Source organism: Thamnophis sirtalis, unplaced genomic scaffold (genome assembly GCF_051295495.1).
Source record: "Thamnophis sirtalis isolate CommonGarterSnake01/CBP01778 unplaced genomic scaffold, rThaSir2_p1.2 scaffold_13, whole genome shotgun sequence".
In the NCBI taxonomy this organism is placed as follows: domain Eukaryota; kingdom Metazoa; phylum Chordata; class Lepidosauria; order Squamata; family Natricidae; genus Thamnophis; species Thamnophis sirtalis.
The window spans coordinates 43,534,393-43,542,793 of record NW_028261393.1 but is presented as its reverse complement, the minus strand read 5'-3'; positions in this window follow the sequence as shown (position 1 = coordinate 43,542,793).

The window sequence follows — 8,401 nt, the reverse complement described above, 5'->3', positions numbered from 1 at the left end:
CCATAAGGATGAGGTTTTTTCTACTGGATTCCTTCACCTTCACAATTCTCTGCTTTGCATTGGCCGAATTTTACTTGGATAGGATTGGCTCTTGCGCACAGAAGCACGTGGTATTTTTGCTCCATTGTTTAAATCAGTTCAATTTATTCTAGTCATAGACAATAAACAAGTTGTACAGATAATAAACAAAATAAAATTTAAGCCCGCCATGCTGGGCTCAACATTTGGGAAGCCAGGCTCTGCCTGTCACAAGCCAGGAGAAAGGGTGAGTGATGGAGGAGTAACACCTCCTTAAAAAACCTTGGTCCAGATGGCCCGGCTGGGAGCACCTCGTAAGGGCCCCTTTCCAGGGTTACAGGAGAAGACGGTCCACGGTTTAGAAGGCAGAAGAGGACTCTACGCCCCAACAGCAGATAAAGCAGCAGAAACATCTTCTAGGAGAAGGGAAGCTCTGATGACAAACCTCCACTGCCTTGTGGCTACATCCACTACTGGAAAACGTTTCGGGAATCAACCTCCAGGCAAAATCCGGAGCCGGAGTCCCAGAAGCAGTTCATGATTGTGTACAACCATGTTCTGGTAACTCCTGTGATGCAGCTGGAACCAATCGTATTGGATCTGCCGTTCCATTGGACTATTTCAGCGACATGGAGAGGGGGGGGGATCTGCTGCTTGGGTAACAGCCTATCCCGCTTATTAATCTACCCAGGCCTCGTGCTCTGGAGAGGACACTCCATCTTTGACCACTTTCCAGAGCACGACACCATAGTCTTTTGAGACTGATGGATGCCAATGAAAAAAAAAAAAAAGATGGAGTTAAAATACATTTATAAAACAACCTAACTACCATCGCTAAGTGAGATCCAAGATACAGCCTACATTACATTATAATGTGATAATTACTGAATGTTTTTAATTATTGAATGTTTAATTAATGATTAATTATTGAATGTTTAATTAATGATTAATTATTGAATGTTAATTAAATTATATTAAATGTGGGAAAGGAAAGGAGTCCCTTCAGATTTTACTCTGCTAATAAAGCCAACTCTAGGGAGCAGTGCTCATCTGTGTTTCCAGGCCCCTAAGCCAGAGCTGTCTGAAGACATTTCCATGGTTATGTGGCCAGCATGACATCACAGAGCACTGCTCCCTTCCCACTGATGTGGTACCTATTTATCTACTTGCATTTGCATGCTTTTGAACTGCTAGGTGCTAGGCGAAGACGGGTGCTCACCCCATCACATGATGATTGAACCTTCCAGCTGACAACCCCAGTGTTTTAAACACTGAGCCATCATGCCACCACTCTTCCCTTCCCTTCCCTAATTTCCTTCCCTTCCCCTCATTTTTCTCCCTTCTCTTCCTTCCCTTTCCTAATTCCCTTTCCTTCCTCTCACTTTTCTCTCTTCTCTTCTCTTCTCTTTTTCTCTTCTCTTCCCTAATTTCCTTCCCTTCCCCTCATTTTTCTCTCTTTACTTTTCTTTCCTTCCTAATTTCCTTTCCTTCTCACTTTTCTCTTGTCTCTTTTCTTCTTTTCTCTTCCCTTCCCTAATTTCCTTTCCTTCCCCCTCATGTTTCTCTCTTCTCCTCTCCTCTCTTCCCTTCCCTTCCCTCTTATCCGACAGTAATTTTCTTTAATCCACCTGAAATATACCTTCGCAGAGTTTCTGCACTAACTGTCTGTTTGCTCTAAAGCTCTCTACTGTGAGATGTCAAAGTTCATTAGTTAGAGAAAACGGCCGTCCCTCCAATGTTTTCTCTCTCCCTCCTTTCCTTTTCCAGTTTGCTTGAGAATGTTTTGTAATGCTCAGATTGAATTCATTTCAACTCCCACACAGAGCTGTATAGGATCAGTAAAACAACCGGTATACGTCAGAGGGAACAATTGAGAGCTTTGGCTGTGGAGATATATTGCAGTTTTCCGTACTGTTTGCCATCTGCTTGGCTGGTTCCTGCGTCACATGGAAAGATGATCTGGCTATCGAAGAGATTGGGAATTTCTAGGGGAGAAAATTATGAATCAAATCAAGCTAATGTTGGGCCATAATCCCCCTTGCCATTCCAAAGTGGTCTTTCTGCTTTCCACATTATTCCAGGGGGCTTAAATATTTGTTTTAAATGTCTTTCTTTTTTTTAATGGAAATGTTCTCAGAGCAGATGGAGGGAATGCATGTCAGTTGAGAAGGACTTCTGTTTCACACTCTCCTGTCCCTGGAATAAAGCTGCTCAGTTGAACCTCCTGAATCTTAAGCTAGAAAGAACTGTTTTATAAACAAAAAAAAAGGCTTTTTCAGGTTTAAAATGGGCAGCAGATTTTCTATATGTTATCGTACGCACAAATCTTGTTATATGTAAGGTTTCCTGGTTCTTTGCAATAAACCCATTTCTGTAATCGTGTGTGTGTGTGTGTGTGTGTGTGTGTGTGTGTGTGTGTGTGAGAGAGAGAGAGAGAGAGAGAGAGAGAGAGAGAGAGAGAGAGAGAGAGAGAGAGAGAGAGAGAGAGAGAGAGAGAGAGAGAGAGATTTCTAGCTGTGCCAGTATGAAGTGTGGATCCGTGATCACCCACACTCCTTAAAGAAACAGCGTGTGCTGATATCTTCAGATAAAACAATGGCTGGCCTCACACACAGAGAGAAAAATACATTTTAAGATAAGATAACCTTTATTGTCACTTTTTTCTGTGAATTTCACAGAATTTCATGTTCTTTTTTTGTGTCACAAAAATTTTATTTTCTTTATGATGAAGAAAATAAATACATATAAACATACACATACATATGCCCTCTCTCTTCCCCACCTTCCCTCCTTCCATATCTCCTTCTTTCTTTCATTCTCTTTCTTTTTTCTCTCTCCCTACCTCTCCCCTCCCCATCTTTCTCTCTCTCCCTCCCTTCTTCCTTCCCTCCCCCCATCTTTCTCTTTCTCTCTCTTTCTTTCTCTCACACACACCCTCTCTCAGTGGCAAGACTCACCTCCCCACAGGAAGCAAGGGGGAGGGAGGAAGATAAGGAAGATAAGAAGGAAGACAAGAGGGAAGGAAGAAAGGAAGGAAGGAAAGAAGGGAGATAGGAGGGAAGGAAGGAAGGAAAGAAGGAAGGAAGTTGCTACAATAATGCATATGACATATTGTTTCTAAGTGGAAAATAATTTAGTTGTTTCTTGTGACCTCATCTCATGCCTCTCAATAAATTTTGCTAAAGAGGCTTTGTGGGAATTCTGCCTGAAAAAGTAGCATTTGCCAAAAATGCTTTCAAATTACCTCCTCGTTCATGTTACATGTGGAGCCTGCAGGCAGAGATTATATTACTTTTCAATCTTTCTAAGAATTTAGGGACAAGGTGAGACCTTGAGCAACAGCTGAAATTAATAGCTGAAAGAATAAGCAAATAAGTACTTTTTGTTATGTTCTTCAGCTGGAGCACTTTGTCTGCAAACATCTTATGTAAAAGGAAGGTTTGATAGCATGCACAGGTTTCATTTATACCGAGAAAGCAAAAGAATGGGAAACTTTCCCTATTATAAATTTGGCTACACAATCATACAGAAATCTTTGGGACATGTTAGATAACTACACAACATGGTTGTTGTTAGTTGTGAAGTCATGTCCAACCCATCGCAACCCCATGGACAATGTTCCTCCAGGCCTTCCTGTCCTCTACCATCCCCCCAGAGTCCATTTAAGCTCTTTAACTGTTTTGGTGACTCCATCCAGCCACCTCCTTCTCTGTCGTCCCCTTCTTCTTTTGCCCTCCATCTTTCCCAGCATTAGGCTCTTCTCCAGTGAGTCCTTCCTTCTCATTAGGTGGCCAAAGTATTTTGAGTTTCATCTTCAAGATCTGGCCTTCTAAAGAGCAGTCAGGGTTGATCTCCTCTAGGACTGACCAGTTGGATCTCCTTGCAGTCCAAGGGACTCGCAGGTGTCTTCTCCAGCACCAGAGTTCAAAGGCCTATGGTCACATGACCATGGGGATGCTGCAAGGGTCATAAGCAGTCATGGGTTCCTACCGTTTCGGACTGGTTCAGCCGCGTAGCTAGTAATTTGGCCGTCCACGCCCCCGAACTGGTTTTGTTTTTTGCTTCTGCGCTTGCACAGAAGCAATTTTTTACTACTATACATGCCCTGAGTGAACTGGCAATAAAAGAATCCAGAACCTATCCCTGGTCGCATGTGTGAAAAATAGTCATTATAAGTCACATTTTTCAGGGACGTCGTAACTTCAAATGGTCACTTCAAATGAACTGTTGTAAGTAGAAGACTACCTGGCTTCTCCGGGCTTCTGGAAGGATTTTACACAATAGTATCCAATGCTGAAAAATAAGGGAACTAAAACTTCTGGAACTAAGGCAAGACAGTTGGTGAGCAAAGAGACAAATGAAATAATTTCGTCTCTTTTCCTGTAATTGCAACCTGATGACATTTTTTTTTTAAAAAAAATAATTATCTTACAGGCCTCAAAAAACCCAATAATATCAGACTTTCTTTCCTTTCCAATAAGAGGAATGACTGCTTACAAGTAGAAGCGTACTTCATGCTTTAAAGTCACCATGGGCACCCAATTACTCTGCCCCATATCCTGCCTATTACTTCAAATGCATTTCTGAAGGAAACGTTTTTTCAATTTGTGCGAAATGAACTCAATTTATTGGGGCTATATCAGCCCTGTGACAACCGAGAGGACACGGTTCCAGAGGGGGTGGGGGTGGGGATACACAATCACAACAGCATGAAGAAATGCAGCCGAGCCTTTCCTGAAGATGCACACTCGGGTGGTATTTTAATTGTTTTATTTCTTAAAAATCAAATACATAAATACAGTCCCAAGATTTTAAAAAAGTATATGTTGAAACATTGATTTTTAAAGGAATTAGCTGCTGCTGGAAGGTTAAGTCTTTGAAGAAATGGAGAAAAATCGGTAAAGAAAAGGACGATGCCATTTCTGTCTCCTATATCTTTGTGAAGGTTCACTTTATTTACAATACAATAGCAGAGTTGGAAAGGACCTTGGAGGTCTTCGAGTCCAACCCTCTGCCTAGGCAGGAAACCCTATACTATTTCAGACAAATGGTTATCTAATCTCTTCTTAAAAACTTCCAGTGTTGAAGCATTCACAACTTCTGGAAGCAACTCCTTCCACTGATGAATTGTTCTAATTGTCAGGAAATTTGTCCTTACTTCTAAGTTGCTTCTCTCCTTGATTAGTTTCCATCCACTGTTTCTTGTCCGGCCCTCAGGTGCTCTGGAGAATAGTTTGACTCCCTCTTCTTTGTGGCAGCCCCTGAGATATTGGAACACTGCTATCATGTCACTTCTAGTCCTTCTTTTCATCAGACTAGACATACCCAGTTCCAGCAACTGTTCCTCATATGTTTTAGCCTCCAGTCCCCTAATTATCTTTGTTGCTCTTCTCTGCACTCTTTCTAGAGTCTCCACATCTTTTCTACATCATGGCGACCAAAACTGGATGCAGTATTCCAAGTGTGGCCTTACCAAGGCATTATAAAGTGGTCTTAACATTTCACGTGACCTTGTTTCTATCTCTCTGATTATGCAGCCTAGAACTGTGTTGGCTTTTTTGGCAGCTGCTGCACAGGACTAACTCATATTTAAATGGTTGTCCAAGATCCCTCTCACAGTTACTACTATTGAGCAAGGTACCACCTATACTGTCCCTGTGCATTTCGTTTTTCTTGCCTAAATGTAGAATACTTGTACTTTTTTCACCATTGAATTTCATTTTGTTAGATTTGTTTGTTTGTTTGTCACATATGTACAAGATAATAAGTATAGGTATGAAACAGGGGGGAAAATCAACTTACCTTTGCTACCAGTTCGCAAATGTGAGCGCACGCACCTCTGTGCATGTGCAGGACCTTCCGTCCATGTGTAGGACCCTCCGTGCATGCAGAGCATCAAAAACAGTACATGATGATGTCCAAGTGGGTGGGTGAAGTCTCCTGCCACTGCTGCTGCTGGTTCGCTTGAACCAAATAGAACTGGCTGAATTGCACCACGGGTATGAACATAAACATGAACAAAGGAAGTAAATATAGATAAAAGGGGACAGTAAGTCAGGGACAGTCTTATGCATGTCCCCTTTATGGACCTCTTAAGAATGGGGTGAGGTCCACGGTAGAGAGTTTAAGGTTGAAGCTGTGAGGGTTTGAGGCTGTAACAATGGAGTTGAGTAGAGCATTCCAGGCGTTGACCACTCTGTTGCTGAAGTCGTATTTTCTGCAATCGAGTTTGGAGCAGTTTACCTTTATATCTGTAGATGATGGGCTCTGGACCGTTGAACCATCTTACAATGCAACTCTAGCAGCTCCACTCAACATAGATAATAGAGACAGATGTTCAGCTGATGCTTAAAACTGTATCACCTATGGCAGTGTTTCTCAAACTTAGCCATTCTAAGAAATGTGGGTTTCTTACTCCCAGAATTCCCCAGCCAACCTGTTGACTGGGGAATTCTGGAAGTTGCCAAGTTTGAGAAACAGTTTGCTCTAGGGCACCACATTTTCCCTTCCCCCTTACATTATGGGGTAAACTCATCATTCAACTATTGGAATGTCCAATTCATATTTAACATGACTAAGCAGAAGCTGTAAAAAGAGTTTGCCTCTTGTCTTAATAATGTTTCTTCATTTGTACTTAAAAAAATGACATTTCTTTTTGCAAGCCTTTGACTGTTATCATTTTCATGATTGGTTTTAATTTGGTACCTTATTTTAGCAGTCCTGATTTTATTGTTGAAAGACTTCTTGACTGTTGGTATAAACAAAATGTAAAGTATAGTTACAGTGAAAGGAAGAAAAGAAAGAAAAATGACATACATACATCCTCCCTCCCTCCCTCCCACTTTCTTTCTTTCTTTCTTTCTTTCATTCATTCATTCTTTCCTCCCTCCCTGTTCTCTCTCTCTCTCTTTCTTTCTTTCTTTCTTTCTTTCTTTCTTTCTTTCTTTCTTTCTTTCTTCTTTTTTCCCTCCCTCCCTCTCTTCATCCATCCATCCATCCATACACCCATCTTTTAAGGGAAGGTTAATCCTACCTTACGTAATCAATATTATATCTGCTAATTTTCCTTCAACATTTCATTCCTTATCACCATTGTCTTAAGCAGGGGTCTCCAAACTTGGCAACTAAGACTTGTGGACTTCAACTGTTAGAATTCCTCAGCCAGCCATGGTGTTTAGCTTTGCTCTTCAGTATCAACAAGAGTAAGTGCTGACCCTCGCAAAACAGTTTACTGGACAGAGATGAAATCCACTAGGCCAATACGATCCCATAGATTAGGCCTCCTCCGAATTCCATCAGCCGACCAATGTCGGCTGGCAACTACCCGGAGGAGAGCCTTCTCAGTGGCTGCTCCGACCCTCTGGAACGAACTCCCCGTGGAGATTCGTACCCTCACCACCCTCCAGACCTTCCGCGTAGCCCTTAAGTCCTGGCTGTCCCAACAGGCCTGGGGCTAAAGATTTCAACCCCACTCAAATTGTATGACTGTTGTGCTTTTAATGATGTATCGTTTTTATGTTTGTGACTCGTTTGTCCTCCCCCCCCCTTGAGTTGTGAGCCGCCCTGAGTCCCCACAGGGAAAAGGGCGGCATACAAATAAAGCATCTCAATCTCAATCTCAAAATCAGTTGGAGAGCAACCTTGGTCTCCTATGGCTAGGACCTAGCACCATGGACAGCAACATCACCACTGAAGCCATTAAAATTCAGCCAGTATCTTAGCACAGTATCTACTCCATTAAATGGCCCATGCTTCCTAATGCCCCCATTGCTTCTTCCAGGCAGCTGGGTTTTAAATTCAGTTTGCAGAGATCAGAAGTGTGAAGTCCTCACCTACCAACCACAACCAGAATTGCCATCACTAAGTGTCATGGTCATGTGATGTTTTGCTTCATGATTGTTTCTTTTATCGACAGGAAACCAAATTGGGGTTATAGTCTGAAGACTTCCTGTACAGCATTCTATGGAACAGCTCCCTTAAGGAAAAAAAAAAACCTTCAGTGCTTATTTTATTTTTCTCTCCCAACTGCTACACTAGGAAGAATTCTTTGGGGGGAAATATCTGGCACTGGTGGAGAAGTATGATCAATTCACTCCATATATTATTTATGCATGCAAAATAGCCTCCGAACAAAATAATGTGCCATTTAATTTAGTCCTTCACATTCACTTGATAAGCGTTATTACTCATAGTGATGTAACCCACTGATAATTCTTGCCTATTTGAAAAAAGATATCGTATTTGTGCCTTCAAAATAACAGCACTAGAGAGAATCAGAACACAAAGATGCTTTTGGGAGAGAAAGAGGAGGAAGGGGAGAGAACAGAAGAAATGAGATTCCAGAAGAAGTTATTTCAAAGCTTATTTCAAACAAATCCAGAAA